Here is an 18,252-nt window from a genome sequence, read left to right on the forward strand (position 1 = left end):
ATTGATGTAGATCAGGAAGAGAGTTGGGCACAGGATGGACCCCTAAGGGACTCCAGCATTAATACTGTGGGCCTCTGATTTCTGCCCATCAACCACTACTCTTATGAGCCTATCAGAGAGAAATGATTTAATTATTGAGAAAACATTTCCAGTTATACCGTAGCTGGAAATCTTGTGAAGTAGGCCCTTATGCCAAACCTTATCGAAGGCCTTTGATATGTCAAGAGCAATTGCCCTAGAAAGGAAGCCTTTGTTGAGAGATTCACTAATCCTAAGAGATATAACTGTTAGCACATCAGCTGTAGATCTAGCAGAATGGAAACCATATTGCATGTCACTAAGGAGGTTATTTCTGCTGAGGTGGTTGACTACGTCTTTATTTAATATGGATTCCAGTAACTTACTCATGACACACAGGCGAGTTATTGGTCTGTACTGAAAGGGAGATGACTTATCACCTGAGTTCTTAAATACAAGGCATACTGATGAGGTTTTTCCAGGGTGTTTGAAAGCACTTCTCCTTAAGACAACGCTTAAACAGTTTTGTAAGTATGGGGGGCAAGTTCTGGCTGAAGCTTTTTCAACACTATAATTGGAATGCGGTCTGGGCCAGTTGCTTTACTGGAATCAAGGTTCTTGATTAGTTTGGCGACCTCGTGCATAGCTATTTGTATGTTGGATAGTGTGTTGTCTGTTGTAGGAGGAAATACAGGGAGTTGATGGCCTTCGTTGCAGAGCTGCAAAGTTCTTGGCGAATAGTTTGGCCTTGTCTGATGCTGATGAGATGACCTCAGGTCCATTGATGATGGTTGGGATAGAACGCACGCATCTGTTCAGGATCCTGTTTGCTATTTACCAAAACTGGTGGGAACCAAGCCGCTGCTCAGCTACTTTGTATTTGACGGACTGAGCATATAGCTCTCTTGCATTTTTTTTTTTAATACATCAAACATTTTTGGGTTGTTTTTCTTCTAACTGTTTATTTCCATATAAGGATAACAAAATGTGATTTTTTTTTTGTCAGAAAACTTAAATGTATTTTTTTTATTTTTAGTTTTTTAATTGTTAAACAAATAATTTTTACATGAATTTTTTTCAGTCTGTACTCTTAATTATATATTTTTTTTTATAGTATCATCCATATATTTTTGATATATCTTAAGTTTTTCATATCTGGGAGAGATAGATAATAAACTTTAAAATTTTAACCTCGATTATGACTTTATGAATGAATGAGAGTTTTTTTACAGAAAGCGTTAGAAAACTTTTTAAAAAATGCATTGAAAAAGAAAAATTAAGGAACATGATTTATAGTGAAACTGGATTTAATCAATATTACTGATAAAATAAAAAAAAAAAACGAAAAATAAAAATTAATTCAAAACCAAAATTTGCATGGTCCCTGACCTTGGTAGGATCATTTTCGATGACAATAGCATCTTTGGAACCACATCAACAATGAATATAAATTTGTTATGAAAGTTATTTTACGGCAAAGGAAGAAAATGAAGAATATATATGATCACATATATATATATATTAAAATGAAATATTGGGGAATATTAGGGTCACCATTTAGTAAGTGCTAACTGAAACATAAACAGTTTTGTAAATGAGGAATCGAAAAAAAAAATAGTATAACAAAACATTTTTATATTTTTTATATCTTTAATTTTCTAAGAGTACTAGTAGGCTACCTGACGTTACCTGGTTGTAAAATACGTATAAATATTATATTTTAATTCATACAGAAACTGAGACATGTTCATGCAAGTATTATGTTTTTAAGTTAAAAAATTACTCAAGCTGAGATTGAAACCAAAATCTAAAGACAGTAAGTCAAGTACGATAACCATTAGGCCAGCTTGACACAATCTTTAAAAAGTGGTTTCAAACCTACTTATTCTTAACATAAGGAATCTGTCATATGAACTATTCACGCATGCACATTTGCGAAACAGCTGACAAACAGATAAAAATCTGATGACCCCCCCCCCGATCAATTTTTTTTTAATTTTTGACCTCTTAGCAGCCCTTTTTTCAGGATGAAATCAGATTAAAAAGTTTTTCACATGTTTGAATACCCTATATACCAAATTTCGAGTCTGTTGATAAGAAATTTGTTGAGTATATAGGTTGAGAAGTGTTCTCTCACACACACACATTCTCACTTTAATAGATATATAGATAAAAGTTATTTTCTATCAGTAAGTGTTCATTTGGTAAAAAAAAAGTTGATTAAGTAGTCACAAGGCTTAGAAGTGTGTACGGCAATATGTTCGGAGTGTGAATAATATGCGTGTGTATGTATTTAAGGTAGTGTGTATGTGTGTTGGCATGTATTGTATGGCTTTTAGAAACTGAATTCCAAACAAACCTATCCATGGTCTTTATTTATCCCTTTCTCTTTGAAGTCCATCCTTATCATTTAATCTCATGTTTTCCTTGTCCTTCCACTACCAACTGACCTTGCTACTTCAACTGTTCTATACATACTAACCCAAAAATTCTTATTCATTCCCCTAATGTGACTAAACCAACAAAATCTCCTGTTCTGCACACATCTCCCTATTATGAGGTGCCTTCAATAAATTTCCAGAGTTTTTTCGTATGGCCACTTTTATTGATGGTACACACATGAAACTCTAGTCCCCTTCGAAGTAATCTCCTCCGGCTGCACTTGTTGTACCATTCCAACAACTTCTGGAAGGCCCCATGGATGTCCTCTTATGTGACAATGACCCTCATCACAGCTTCTTTCATTTCTTCAATTATCTCATAATGACAGCCTCTAAGGTTTTTCTTAAGCTTAGGGAATAACCAAAAGTCACAGGGAACAAGGTCTGGACTATAGGGAGGGTGAGGAACTGTCTTGATGCGTGTCTTGGTCAAATAGTCTATGACAAGGGTGGAATTGTGGACTGGTTCATTCATGCAAATAGTTGTGTGTACAGTTCCCACACTGACATCAAACTGTGCATTTATTGTTTCTATAGACACACAACGGTCCTTATTCATAAAATTCTTGATTTGACCAATCAACTCTGGGGTTCTTATTTCCTTACTCGTCCTACACCTCTCATCATCCTTCACAGACTCCCTGCCTTCCTTGAATCTCTTATGCCGCTCAAAAACTGATGCTCGATTCATGCAAGATGATCCAAAAGCAGTGTGAAGCATTCCATACATTTCTGTGGCATTTTTTTTCAAGTTTAAAACAGAATTTTATTGCATATCGTTCTTCTAAAGTATCTCCATGTCCAGATTGCATTTTTGAAATTCACCAGCTGTGACAATCAGACTTTAGTAGAGTGTATTCCAATTCCTGCTGTAGATGTTCATTTGAACCTGAAATCATAAAAATTGGTCAGCCATCTCTTAAGATGTATAGCAATAACATACCAAATTTTCAAGCGTCTACGCCAATGTTACCTGTACAAAAATGTCTGGAAACTTATTGAATGCACCCCATATGTCCAATAATTATTCTCTGATATCATCAGATTTAAGCCTGCCTAAGTCTCTCATTACACATCCATTGTATCATTCTTATATCATTTCTCTCCATGCAGCACATGTCCTCAACTCTCACTGACTAAGTTTCACTTCCATGTATCATCACACTTTGAATGCCTACTGGAGAGAACTTGAATGCCTACTAGACACTATTCAAGGTCTCTCTATATAGGGGTTTGTCAAGGCAACCTGGCATGAGAATACTTTCCTCTACAAGTGAACCTTGACCAAATCTTCAAAATTACATAGTATTTGCAGCTCCAATAAGGTCTCTTCAGTATGGCTAGCCAACACTGGCTTTTGTGGGGAATAGTAACAGCACAAAGTTGGGTATTCCACCAGACAAGAAGAATCGTTGTCCTGGAATCCAGTATGACCAAAAGACCACTAGAAAGATTATACTATAATATATTTAAATGGTCAATTGGAGAGAAGAAAATTATGGTTTCAACTTCTTTACTGACTCAGTGTTTGAGAGTTAAGGAAGAACTTTAATAGAATATTTGAATATTTATGTATTTCATATAGAAATCAAGTAAAACGAAACAGATCTCAAACAATAGACAAGATGTTATAGGAAAAAGACTAACCCATATGCGGCGAGTGACAAATGTTGAATATTTATCTACCCAAAATCGAGCAAATTAAATAGACAGGTGAGCTTCATTGTTAACTCTGAGATATTACGATTTATATGTGATATAAAAAGTTTTAAAAAGTTGTGAAGCGACCGACCACTTCTCTGAAAGAAGCCATACAGAGACATACAGAAAAAGCGAACACACACACATACATACATACATACATACATACATACATACATACATACATACATACTGTTACGACCCGGAATGTCTAGGGGTAAAAGTCGTAACACAAAATATAAAAAATTTATTTAAAAGAAATTAGTTTTCCCGGGTTTTTAGATACGGGAGGGATATATCCATTTTCTCGAAAGACATTTATAAACACAAGAAAGGAAAAACACATCCAAGTAACAATACCGAGGCCAATGGAAAAATTAACACAATTTTATTTACATATATAAAAATATATTGTAACGAAAGTAAAAGAGAATGTGTAACTAGATGAACAAACAAACTTGAAATAGATTCGAGAGAGAATTTCCGCGCAAAAGAAATAAACAGTTCACACCCTGTCGTCTGCTTTTAACTCCAAAATGGAAGGATATCCTTTTTGTGTTTTTGTTTTTGTAGTTGTTTTCATATATGAGAGAGAGATATAGAGAGAGAAAAATAAACAATCGACTCACTCAGCGCCGGGTTTTAAATATTTCTGTCGCATTCCTTTCTTTTGAAACAATTTCATTCCTTCGTCCATTGGATATATCGTCATTCCTCATTATCGCCTTTTTTCGTTTTCTCTGTCATCAAAATATGTCGTTCATTTCTTCGCCGTCGTCAGCACCACAAACGCCGTCACCATCGCCAACAATGTCGCTTCCCTGACCCTCCTCCTCGGCTGCTATATCGTAACTGTCTCGCCACCCTGCGCCGCTCCTTTCCCTCTCTCTAATGGTATACCTTTCTTCTCTTTGGCGCCCCCTCTCTCACTGTATGTACCTGCATCTCTCTCGCGTCACTCGCTCAATAACACGCGAGGCGGATGCCTGCAGCTTTCCCTCTCTCTAGTTTCATATCTTCTCTCTCCCCCTCTCTCTTTCTTTATAGTTTATAGGCGTCCCCTCACTGTATTTTCGTATGTTCTCTCTCTCTCTCTCTTTTTCTTTTTCCGGATGTTTACAAATTCACTGAGAGCAGACGACAATATAAAGCGCGATAAAACAGAATTTTCTCTCTCGACTTTTTTTTTTTTTTTATAATATTAAAAGTAATTATTGTCTCAAATTATATTTTTTGCACATATTTGTAACAATACATACATACATACATGCATACATGCATACATACATTTTTGCTTTTATATTTATAGATGAAGTAAAACGAAACAGATCTCAAACAATAGACAATGCCTAGCCACATGCACACTGAAAATGTTTGCCATGCCTAAATCAATATCAATATCAATAAGGGCTTTATCACTCAATGAGAAACCCCTCCCTGGACTTTAACCATCTATCTCTGTCCCGAGCTATCTGTTGCCATGCGGGACCCATGTGTTTTATCAGGTCGTCCATCGATCTCGTTCTTGGTCTTCCCTTTGACTTCTTATGTTCACGAGGTGTTCATTCCGTTATTTTAATGGATCATCTCTTGCCATGTTGTCTGTATTTGGATATCTTGATGGCAATATAAAATGTCAATAACTCTTGTTTGTTGGCGGATCCAGATGTTTGTCTTCTATCTTGTAGAGTGATGCCTAACATTGTCCTCTCCATCTTCCATTGTGCTACTGCCAAGATTTCACATTGGTGAATTGTCAGGGCCCATGTTTCACTACCGTAGATCATCACAGGTAGTACATATTCATTGAAGATCTTCCCTTTGATTGACATATTTGATTTTCAGCTTCTCATGATATTCTCCACTTTCCCAAAAGCTGCCCATCCCAATGTTATCCTTCTCTTTTTCTTAGGGAAAAGATCTCTGTCTTTCGTTATTTTCTTTCCCAAGTAGATGTAGCTTTCAACTTCCTCAATGGTCTTTCCATCAACAATTATTGGCGACTTTGCAGCGTGCTGATTAACTCACCTTAGTCTTCCCAAGATGCATGTTGAGGCCAACCGGTTTGCTCTTAGAGTGGATGTCGTTTAGAATGTCATTTAGTTCCTGAGGAGAATGTGCCTCAGTACTCTATCATCAGCAAAGATGAGACGTGACAGGTGTTTGTCATCGATGTTGACTCCCCAACCCTCCCACTTAATCCGACTGATTATTGCATCCTGGATACAGGCTGTGAAGAGTTTTGGTGAGATGTTGTCACATTGTCTTTCTCCCTTCTCCAGCTTGATCTTGTTGCTGTCATGATGGAGCTTTAAAGTAGAAGTCTTTCAGCAAAGTGATGTATATAGAGTCAACTCCTTGGTTCTTAAGGGCAGTTAACAATGAATCAAACTCTATAGTCGAAAGCCTTTTCGTAATCCACAAAGGCAAAGAACAGTGGAATCTTGTATTTATTGGCTTTCTCTTGCAGTTGACTGACAGCCTGGATATGGTTGATGGTGGAGTAACCTGCTCTGAAACATGCTTGTTCTCTTGGTTGATGACATCCCTATATAAAGAGCTTAATTACACTTGAATAACGAAAACTTCAGAGCAACATTTTGGTGTGATCCCTGGACTTGGTAGAGGCCATTTTGGACGATGATAGCATCCTTTTGTACTATCAAAGAACCACAACAACATTTAATACAAATCTATAATATAAAGCTGAATGTGTGTGTGTGTCTGGTCACGAATAGGCTCCTATACGATTGACTATTTTAAAAAAACTGATCACATATAATGATAGAAGATGTATCAAGACACAGGAGTGGGTATGCTTGATCTGGCAGAACGGTGGTTCATTAAAACTGTGGGGTCTGCATTCGCGCCTAGTTCACAAAGTATGGAAATAAAAAATTTTAAAATTAAAAAAAAAAACGTTTCCAAGTGTTTTTGATATAGATGTACATAATAATACTTTGATACGTATGTTTTAACTTAAATAGGGATGGTATAATAATATTGTGGGTTTCGCGTTTGTGCCTGGCCTCCATAGAATGGAAATCGGCACAAACTTTAATAAAGACTTTTCATATCTATCTGCGTAAGTATACTTTGATAATTATGTTTCAGTTTGAAGAAATATGGTATAATAAAATTATGGGGTGTTCGTTCACACCTGCCCTCCATAGAATGGAAATATGTCACAAAGTTTAACAAGGTTTTTTTTAATATAGATCCACAGAATATTGTGATATCTGTTTCAGTGTGAACAGGTATGGTATAATGAATTATGGGGTTTATCTATTTTATTTTTACTTTCATCATATTTTGCTTTGGTTTTGATACCCCCAAATTCAACCTAAATTTACAACCCTTTCTTTTCATAACCTATCATACTTTCATAAATCAGAGTCCATTTTCTGTAGACTGTTTTTGAACCGAGTCAACGACGAGTACTTTTGCTAGTTTGGTATAAACAGATTATTATGATAGAATATTCTCTTGGTTGATAGTATAATGCTCTGCTGGCTAGTAATGACGGAAATTTCTTAAACTTTCTCCAGTTAATCCTAATTGTTACAATCGCATTAGTACCATCTCCTTACACCAAGGCATCAGCAAGGTAAGAAAACGTCTAGACAACCTCAATAATCTCAGAATCCAAATATACTTTATTAACTGGACGTGAAACATGATATTTTAATTTTACAGATTGCATAAATATTATTATCGAATCAATTCTCTATTGCTTATTATATATTATGAGGAATAATTTGCCCGGTCAACTAATTCACAAAAAAACCCAAAAAACAAAATAATAAAATTAAAAAATAATGAAGATAATGTCATTCATCAAATTCCCTCTGTGTTTGTTTACAATATCATGTCAGCTGATATTTGGGCTTGACGATGAATGCCCTGGAAAAGTCACTTCTGATTAATGTTTAGTTTTAAAATATACAAATGAAGAAATGATTTGCTGTGATTTTAAATGATACCTCCTTTTTTATCATAAATTGAACTCCTTAATAAAAAAAATTAAAATAAAATGGTGAGGTTCACCTGGACTTGAACAAGGGATCATTCAATTTGTAGTCGAATGCTCTACCACTAAGCTATATCTCCACATTATAAGAAATCTGTTTTTTTAAGAAGAAATCCTTTGCTAAAATTTTATTATTATCTCCCTTGCTGATGTAACGTATAAAAATTCCCCTGTAAAAATTCTTTTTCTTTATCTATTAGAAAAACAATTATTCTTAGGATCAGATTTTTTGGATTTTCGATACTTATCAGATGAATTTCTGTACAAAACATATCTAGGAACAGTGCCAGACATATATATTAGCTTTGTGTGGAATTTGCAAAAGATAAACTCAGCCGTTTGGGAACCTATAAGGAACTTTTATATAATAATAGATCTAGTACATCTGAGTTAACATCAATCTCAATTGTCTTTCATGTCTAATCATAAAAAACTGGTTATCATAATTCAACATACTGATATTCTTTTTGACATGCTAGATATAATATAATAATAATAATAATAATAATAATAATAATAATAATAATAATAATATAATGACTTTCTTTACTGAGATTGGATAGTTTGATTCAAACAGGTTAGAACAATAAAATTTTGTCGTCCTAAAGAAAACAACACAACAGCTTTATTTTAATACTTTTAATGAAAAAATCAATTCAGGTAACTTGATTATGTAGGAGAGCTGACATTTATTCAATGCAACCGCTTTCAGTCTCAATCACGGCCTCGATACAGGTCTCGAACTGGGAGCATGCCGTTTCCACAAGTGCCAGCAGGAGCTCGGCGAATACTTGGCGGATGGCAACGATCAGGCTGGCTTTGGTGTTGTAGGAGGTCATATTGGTGATGTTCTCCACATATGACCAAATGAAGTAGTCCAGCAGATTCAGGTCAGAGAAGAAGGAAGGCCAGTGAGAGACGGGTACAAAGTTGTAACAGTCCTTCTGAAGCCAAGCCTGAGTCTCTTTGGACTTGTGGGCTGGCGCCGAGTCCTACTGCCATAACCAGGGCTTATCAGCGGCCACCTGATTGCACCAGAGGATCACCACACTCTTCAGCTCATCCAGGTACACTTTGGCGTTGACTTTCAAGCCGACTTCGAAGATGTGAGGTGGCATAATGTGGCTCTTACGTGAAACCACACCAAAAACCATAACCGTGGCCGAAAACTTTGTTTTCAGCACCCTGGACTCGTCCGTGTTATTCATGGCAATCCAGCGATGCATTTTGAATGTGCTGGCAATGGTCTTGTTATCATAACTTGGATCGGGAGAGAGCATGAGTTGTACAACGGCGCATCTCCTATCTCGGTCATTAAACATTGTGTCACTTTCAGATATGATAGAAGACTCCTATCACTCCTGGGATTTGTACACAACTGGCTAACTAGTAGATGGTCTACCACATAAAAACGAAACTGGTTTTCATCAAACGGAAATGGAATAATGTTGTCTTTTCTAAGGCGACGATTTTATCATTTCATCCTGTAGTCAATATAAAATAGTGGTTGATTAGGTTTATGGTATGGGAACTTTTTTTTCTTTTGCTATACAGTGCGTCATCAATTTTCGATATTTATTGTATAAACTATTATTGCTATGAATATGAACCATTTCTTGTTTTGTACTGAAAATTAATAAATAAACTAAAATTAAAGATTATATGAGACGTTTTTGTATGTAAATCAAAAACATCATTAATTCATTACCCACATAGCAGCAGCCATATAGCGTAATGGTGACAAGCCTTGACTATCATTTGCGCGGTCGGGTTTCGACCCTGGCTTGAGGCAGTTGCCCGTCTAGCCACACTGATGAGCTGTGAAACAGCGAAACAATACTGTATGTGGATAACTATAATGCTCCCTATCTTGGGTTGAGCATATTGGGAAGTGATATACAAACTGCCATTAGCGTATTAAGCAACGCTCTTTGTGTAAACAGATCAAGCAAAGGTATTTGGACGATGTCAAAAGCATCGTTAATTCATTACCCTCACAGCAGCAGGCATATAGTGTAATGGTGACTGTCATTTTGGCGGTCGGGTTCTGACCCTGGCTTGAGGCAGTTGCCTGTCTAGCCGCACTGATGAGCTGTGAAACAACACAACAGTACTGTATGTGGATGACTATATATATATATATATATATATATATATATATATATATATATATAGAGAGAGAGAGAGAGAGAGAGGGAGAGAGAGAGAGAGAGAGAGAGGTTATAAAAGGAATATTATCAGAAATAATTTTTTGTATGGAAAAACAATTTTAGTACATGTAAATTTGTCAGCCGTTGACGTATTAAATCAACATTATCCAACATGCGACATCCGTCCCATTGCATTTGCTAAGTTTTTAGTGCTTTTTTGATTATTTGAAAAGCATTATCTGTTGTTACTTAAAGCATTCAAATTACAATATAGCATTCTCTATTCTGTTGGCTATTGACCGGTAACGTCCATAATTTAGCCAGTAAGAATCTACATTGCTTTTTTTTTTTTTTACTTTTCTGTAAAGTTGTCATTAACGTTATTAATTATTGCCTCAAAGTGACGACATTAACAAACTCCTGTGAGAAATCCTCTTCAGCTCCGATTTAGACATTCCGCATGCTTTCCTCTCAAAAATTGAAAGTTAGATCGTATGGTGTAGGGTTAATTGAGAATATCACAAATCACTTGCTCTTGGAACATAAGGAGCTACTATTTGGGATTGTGCCCAACAGGGAACTGCGAGGAGTTGTGAGAAGTTTGTTAACATTACATTTAAACTTCTGCAGGTTAGTACAGTCAGGGAAACAGTCCAAGGGAATTCCAAAGTTTAGTGGTCCGAGGGAAGAAACTATTAGAAAAGAAAGCTTTCTGGCAAATAGGAACCTCAACAGTAAAGGGGTGGGATTTTGCTGTTTGTTAGGTTAGTCAGGGATATGTATGTTGAGGGGCACAAGTGCTGTGAGTTCATCAGAGTGCATTCCATTAAAGTACTTGTAAAACAGTCACAGGGATCCAACATTGCGACAATGGGACAGAGGTTAGAGCTTGGCTAATAGTGCTGGACTTTTTTTTCTTTTTTTTTTACATGGAAGTCACCATTTATCAAGGCCCAGAAACCACTCGGGGATGAGGATTATTGCGTGTACAGTAATCAATGGGATAATATTGTAATAATCGTTAGCAATGGAGATTTGATAGAGTGTCTTACTTAAGAGGGCGGTTTATCAGGAATTTGTTTATGTTGGATTTGAAGACATCCAATTTGTAGTCAGGTGTGAAACAGACGAACAGAAGAGAGTTCTACAGGCGTGCACTTCTAAGAAAGAAGCTTTGTTCATGGAATCTATGTTTAGATTTAGGCACAGATAAAGAGTGGGGAAAATTATTGGCATTCGTTTTAGCTAGATGGGTGTTTTTCATGAAAGATTGGCGAGGGGGGACCAGAGATTGGAGCTCAGATGAACATTTGCCATGGAAATAACGATAAAACAAAGACAGTCAAGGCAGGATAGGCTGTTTTTAGTAGCTCCTGCCCAGATGTGGTAGCAGTACTCCATCCTTGGGCGTACTTGGGTTTTATAGAGATAGAGAATTCCATCAACAGTGAGATATCTTCTGAAGCGGTAGAAGACTCATACCATTTTTCCAGCGACCTTGGCAACAGACTTGATGCACATGTTACATTTCAGATCAGGGGTAAAGGTCAAGCCCAGAATCTCATCAAAACATGGAGCCTCCCCTAGACGAGAGTGATCCATTTTAATTGATGCCAGATGAGGATCAGAGCGTTGATGATGTAAAGATAGGAGCTTGGTTTTAGATGCATTAAAAGTAACCAGCCACTTCTTCCCCCACTGTACCACGTGCTCAAGATCAGAGGAGATAGAATCAAAGAGAACTTTGTCATTTACAGCCTTTGATGTGTTGCCATAGATGGTTGTGTCATCAGCATAGATGTCAACGAATGATTTAAGTATGTGTTTTGGGAGTTGGTATTCCAAAGTCTAGCAGTTCGAGGGAAGAAACTATTAGAGTAGGCAGCTTTCTGGCATCTTGGGACATCAACAGTGAAGGAGTGGGATTTTGCTGCTTGTCAGGTTAGTTTTGAGTATATACTATGAGGAGGTACAAATTCTATGAATTTATGAAAGCACATTCCATTAAAGTACTTGTAAAGCAAGCACACGGATATGATATGCGGTGATGGGACAGAAACTGAGCTTGACCGATAGTGCAGGAAAGAGGCTCTTTTTTGGACCCTATCCAAGAAGGAGAGAGACTAGCGGTAGATGAACCAGCCCAGATGTTACAACAATACTCCATGCATGAGCGAATGGTGGCATTGTATAGGTATAGAATACTATTAAATATGAGTAACAGCCCACCATATTTGCAGCAGCCTTGGCAATGTCTTTAACGTATTTGTCCCAATTTATGTTGCGTGCAAATGGTAAGCTTGAGCCATTTGAATGATGAGTTTAGATATGACATTATTTGTCATGGCAATTGGTGGTTGAGAAAGTTTTTGTAATTGTTAAAGGAAAGAAGCTTATTCTTAGTAGTATCAAATGTTACCATTCATTTACAACCCTATTCCACTATGAACTGGAGGTCGTTTTCTAAGGTTTCTGCCATTATGTTGGATATGTACACATTCGTTTTTTTCTCATGACTATTATAGAGCATAGTGTCATCATCAAATATATTCATCACAGACACAATATTATCAAGGTATTTGTTTATGAATATCAGAAATAATAAAGATCCAATGATCAACCCCTGAGAGACACGCCCATTAATTAGTCCTCATGTGAAAGCGCAGGACACAAAATGTTTTAAATAATAATAATAATAATAGAATAACAATAACAAAGTCTTTCGCTAGCGAGGACTACTATTGAGCGTAACCAGTTATACACTTCTTTTGAAATTTTCATCTCTATTTTTTTTCGTTATCTACTGAATATTTTTGATGAAACCTATATGAAATATGTTCCTTATTAAATTGTAAAGATTTTCTATTCTGAAAGAAGTTTTTAAAAAAATTAATCTAAAAAAGTTATTTTAAAGTTTTTGTTAAAAAAATTCAGATTTTCTTATTATTCAGACATGTATGACAAAGAGAGAGCTGCAAAAAAGAGTTGTGGAGTGAGGAGAATTACAAACTGAAACAGAGAGAATATTCAGACCTGTAATAATACAAAGAGGGGGTTGCAAAAATGAGTTGTGGTGTGAGGAGAAATAAAATCTGAAATAGAGAGTAGGAGAGTTTTTATAAATACATACAAAACCACATTCATCTTTTTTAAAATCCAAATTAATAAATTAAATAAAATATAATCTTAAAAAGATAGGATACAAGTTAGAAAAGCATTTCATCCAAGGTATGAAAATTGTTAAACAAAATGTTTTTACTATAGGCTTTAAAAATAAAGGTACAAGATTCAATTTGAAATTTATTCATCTTCAAAGTGTATTTTTATAAATTTTACAAAGTAAGGTATGCAAATTTAATACCTTACTTTGTAAAATGTTTAAAAGTGCACTTTGAAGAGAAATAAATTTCAAATTGAATCTTGTACCTTTATTTTAAAGCCTATAGTAAAAACATTTTGTTTAACAATTTTCATGCCTTGGATGAAATGCTTTTCTAACTTGTATTATATTGTTTAGATATTCAGGTATTGAAGACAACCTGGGTTTTTCTCTTGTTTAAGAAGGATCTTATTATATTAAGTATTCGTCCAGAAATACCATAGGATTTAATTTGCATGAGAAGTTTATCATGCCAAACCTTGTCAAATGCTTTGGATATATCAAGAGCTACTTCTGCCTTATCCAGTGCATGGTATATGCACTTAGAAATGATGGTTAAAATATCCACAGTAGAACAGGCTTAAATTTATACAGTAAGTTAGAAAGATTAGAGTTTATATGGTGGTGAACTAGTGTTTGATTAATTAATGACTCAAAGATTTTAGCGAAGAGGGAAACTGATGAGGTGGTAATTGAACGAGTCTGTTCTTTCACCAAAATTCTTGAATACTGGTAACATGGAGGAAATTTTCCATCTATCAGAGAAGCAAAACTTGACAAGGCATTTGTTGAAAAGTTTAGAGAGAACAGGGGCTAGCTCAGCAAAGCATTTCTTAATTAGTATAACAGGGATGAGATCAGGCCCATACGCCTTGCCAGTGTCTAAAATTTTTATGAATTCACAGACATGGAAAGGGGTGATTTTTAGAGCTATGAGCAGCAGCAGCGACCACTCACCATTGACCCACTCGATACCTAGTAGTCCAGCTTCTCAAGCTAGCACGCATTTCCCGTAGCCACTATGACCTCGTAGCCATGCCAATTCAAACAACAGCTGGATTCTAACCCTCAGCCTGAGACCTCCTACCACAATTCAGTTTCTTTATGAAAAATAAATCCAAACCGATTTATATTAATTCAGGACGATACCCACTTCGTTTGTCATCTCTTCTTTGCCATTGTTGTTTTTCACCTTCTTGCTTGTGTCGTCTTGTAGGGTTGATTGCCACTGACATTCGGCCCTGCAACATGCGCATGTGAGTGTTACACGCTTAGTCTAAGGTATTGCATGCAACAAATTAAAAGAGAACATAACATCAAAAGACTCCGAATCATAAAAAGAAATTTTTATTTTACAAAAATGAAACAAGAACAATTAAAAAATGTTTATAAACAAACGTTTTGTTCGAACGAATATTACAAGAAAAGTAATGGTTCAAGGGAAGTAACTCTTCTTAATTTTAAGCCAACTTTTTAAACAGTTGAATTCGAAAATACTTACAACCGTTGATCAATAATAAATTAAGTAGAGAAATTTGGTAATGGTGCATAAAAGGAGACCCTAACTTTCAAACACACCGGAAGTTGGCACCCGCGTCTCTCAATTGAGGTATGGAAGCGCAGAATGAAGACTGGAAGAATACACAATATAATTAAATCCTTCTTAAGTAAGAGAAAAATCCAAGTTGTCCTCGACGGTCATACCTCTAAACAATATGATATAAATGCGGGAGTACCTCAGGGGGTCTATCCTCGGACCTTTATTGTTCCTGATATTCATAAACGACCTCCCTGATAAAATTGTTTTGGAGATGCGTATATTTGCTGATGACACCACTCTCTATAACAGGCATGAGAGGAAAACAAATGAACACATATCTAAGGAAATGGCAGAATCACTAGAGGATGACCTCCAATCTGTAGTGGAATGGGGACAAAAATGGATGGTCACATTCAATGCTGCCAAGACTAAGCTTGTTTCCTTCAATAACTACAAGAAACCTTTTCTACCACCAATAGCAATGGCTAAGAATACACTGCCTGAAAGTACTTCCTTTAAACTCCTCGGCCTAACGTTTACAGGGAACATGAACGGGAATATATACATTGAGAGCATTGCCAAGGCTGCTGCAAAGAAGGTGGGCTCTCTCTACCGTGCTAGAAAATTACTTACACCTGAAAGTATCCTGTACCTATACAAGGCCACCATTCGTCCATGTATAGAGTATTGCTGTCACATTTTGGCTGGTGCATCTGCTGCTTGTCTCTCACTCCTGGACAGGGTTCAAAAGAGAGTCGCCAACCTGATCGGTCCTGAACTGTTATCTAAGCTTCAGCCTCTGTCACATGGATGAAATGTTGCATCTCTCTGCCTGTTCTACAAATACTTTAATGGTGAATGCTCTGATGAACTGCAAGCACTTGTACCTCCTCGATGTGACTACCCCCGACGGACCTGACAAGCAGCAAAATCCCACCCCTTTACAGTAGAGATCCCTAGGTGTAAGAAAGCCTTTTACTCCAATAGTTTCTTCCCCAGAAGTGCAAGTCTTTGGAATTCCTTTTCGGAATACTGCTTTCCCAACTGTACTGATATATAAAAAAAAAAAAAAGAATCGATACCCTTTTCAAATATATTTTATGTTTATTTTTTCACCACCTTATAATAAAAATATAGAAAAATACGTAAACTTTTTTTTATCAATTATTTTTTTTATTTTTAAGTGTATATCTTATATATATATATATATATATATATATATATATATATATATATATATATATATATATATATATATATATATAACATATTTATTTAATTAAACATAGTTATTTGAAAAGATATCCGATTAAAAAATAAAAAAAATAATCAATAAAAAAAGCTTAGGTATTTCTTATATCTTTATAAATTTACAAATTTTTTGTTAATATATTTTTTCAAACATATTTACTTTTGTTTTTTCAAATATAGTTAGTTTTCTTTTTTGTCGTAACCAATTTAAAAATAACTGTTTCAGCAATATAATCTACTAGATTCACACTTACTTTTTTGTTTGAATTTAGTGTTTTGTTTAACATATGTGAAATATTCACATTTTTAAACTGTTAAACTATTTTCCTGTTGCACATTCACCTTTTTTTTAAACTGCTAAAACTATTAAAAAACTGTGACACATGTTTTTTTCATGTTTCTGTAAATAAATATATTTTTAAAATATCTAAATAGTTTGACAAAACATATAACATCTACACTTAAATAATTATAGTTATTTGAAAAGACATATGATAAAAAATAAAAATAATTGATAAAAAAAGTTCACGTATTTCATATATTTTTATTATAAGGAGGTGAAAAAAAATAAACATAAAATATAATTGAAAATTGTATCCATTCTGTGCTTCCATACTTCAATTGAAAGACGTTGGTGCCAACTTCTAGTGTGTTTGAAAGTTAGGCTCTCTCTTTATTCACAATTAACATAAATTTTTATTTACTTGAAACTCAAATCTTTAACTGAATGCTAGGAAATGCTTTTGAGAAAGTTCTGTCGGCTGGACAAGGTCCAGGAAACGTGGTCCACTGTATAGATTTATAGCTGTTTGTATAACTCAGTTTTGAAAGCACAGCATCTTTTGTACAACATTTTTAGATTGTTCTGGAATGTTCTTTTTCAGGTGAAAATAAGAATACCATTGTATATATTGTTCTCTTAAAGATGTTCTGGATTGTTCTTAAATTAAATTAAAAGAATATTCATACATTTCCCTTCATTTTATTAAATACTAGCGGGGGTTCCCGGCGTTGCCCGAGTGTTTGTTTCCGGGACGGGGGGGGGGGGGGTTAAAAAATGTTATGGTAGGTAAGTAGGAAGGATCAAACTCGGAGTCATGAGTAAAAGCAGGAAAATAAAGTGTGAAAAAAAAAAAAAAAACATCTGCAACGTTAACAGTTCAGCCACCAAGAAAAGTCCATTCCAGTTGTTTAGGAAAAAAAAAAAAAAAAAATGACTACGGTAGGTCGGCGCGAACGTGAAAATATAATGTGAATTGTCCAGCACGCTAACCACTACGCCACAGAGCACTGCAGCTTAGTTTGGTGATTTTAAATAACTTCACATGAAAGAACTACGAAGCCAAACCGGTGTTCTCTTTTCAACTGTTCCTTGTGAACGATCCCCAAACGGTGTTAAGTGGTGGCAGGGGGAGGAGGAATTTATAAGAGAGAAAATATTTTACCACTTCCATTGATCTTAACCGATTTTGGCCGTGACTTCTCAGCAGAAAAAGTATAGAAATCTAAGATTATCGAGGAATTTGAGAAATAATAAGCCTATAACACACCTCAGATATTGTTCTGCCGTTTGTGCATATTATATTTGCATGAAATATGTTGATTTTTAATCCTATAAAGGTCAAAATCAGACGGGAAAAATGAGTTCATTTTATTTATATAGAGATTAATAATCAATTTTAATGTTATTAAATATTAATAATCATTTATTAATTATTAAATATTAATAATCAATTTTAATGCTATTAAATATTAATAATCAATTTTAATGCTATTAAATATTAATAATCAATTTTAATGTTATTAAATATTAATAATCATTTATTAATTATTAAATATTAATAATCAATTTTAATGCTATTAAATATTAATAATCAATTTTAATGCTATTAAATATTAATAATCAATTTTAATGTTATTAAATATTAATAATCATTTATTAATTATTAAATATTAATAAT

The sequence above is a fragment of the Euprymna scolopes genome, chromosome 1 (genome assembly GCF_053919585.1).
Source record: "Euprymna scolopes isolate OS-2025 chromosome 1, ASM5391958v1, whole genome shotgun sequence".
In the NCBI taxonomy this organism is placed as follows: Eukaryota; Metazoa; Mollusca; class Cephalopoda; order Sepiida; family Sepiolidae; genus Euprymna; species Euprymna scolopes.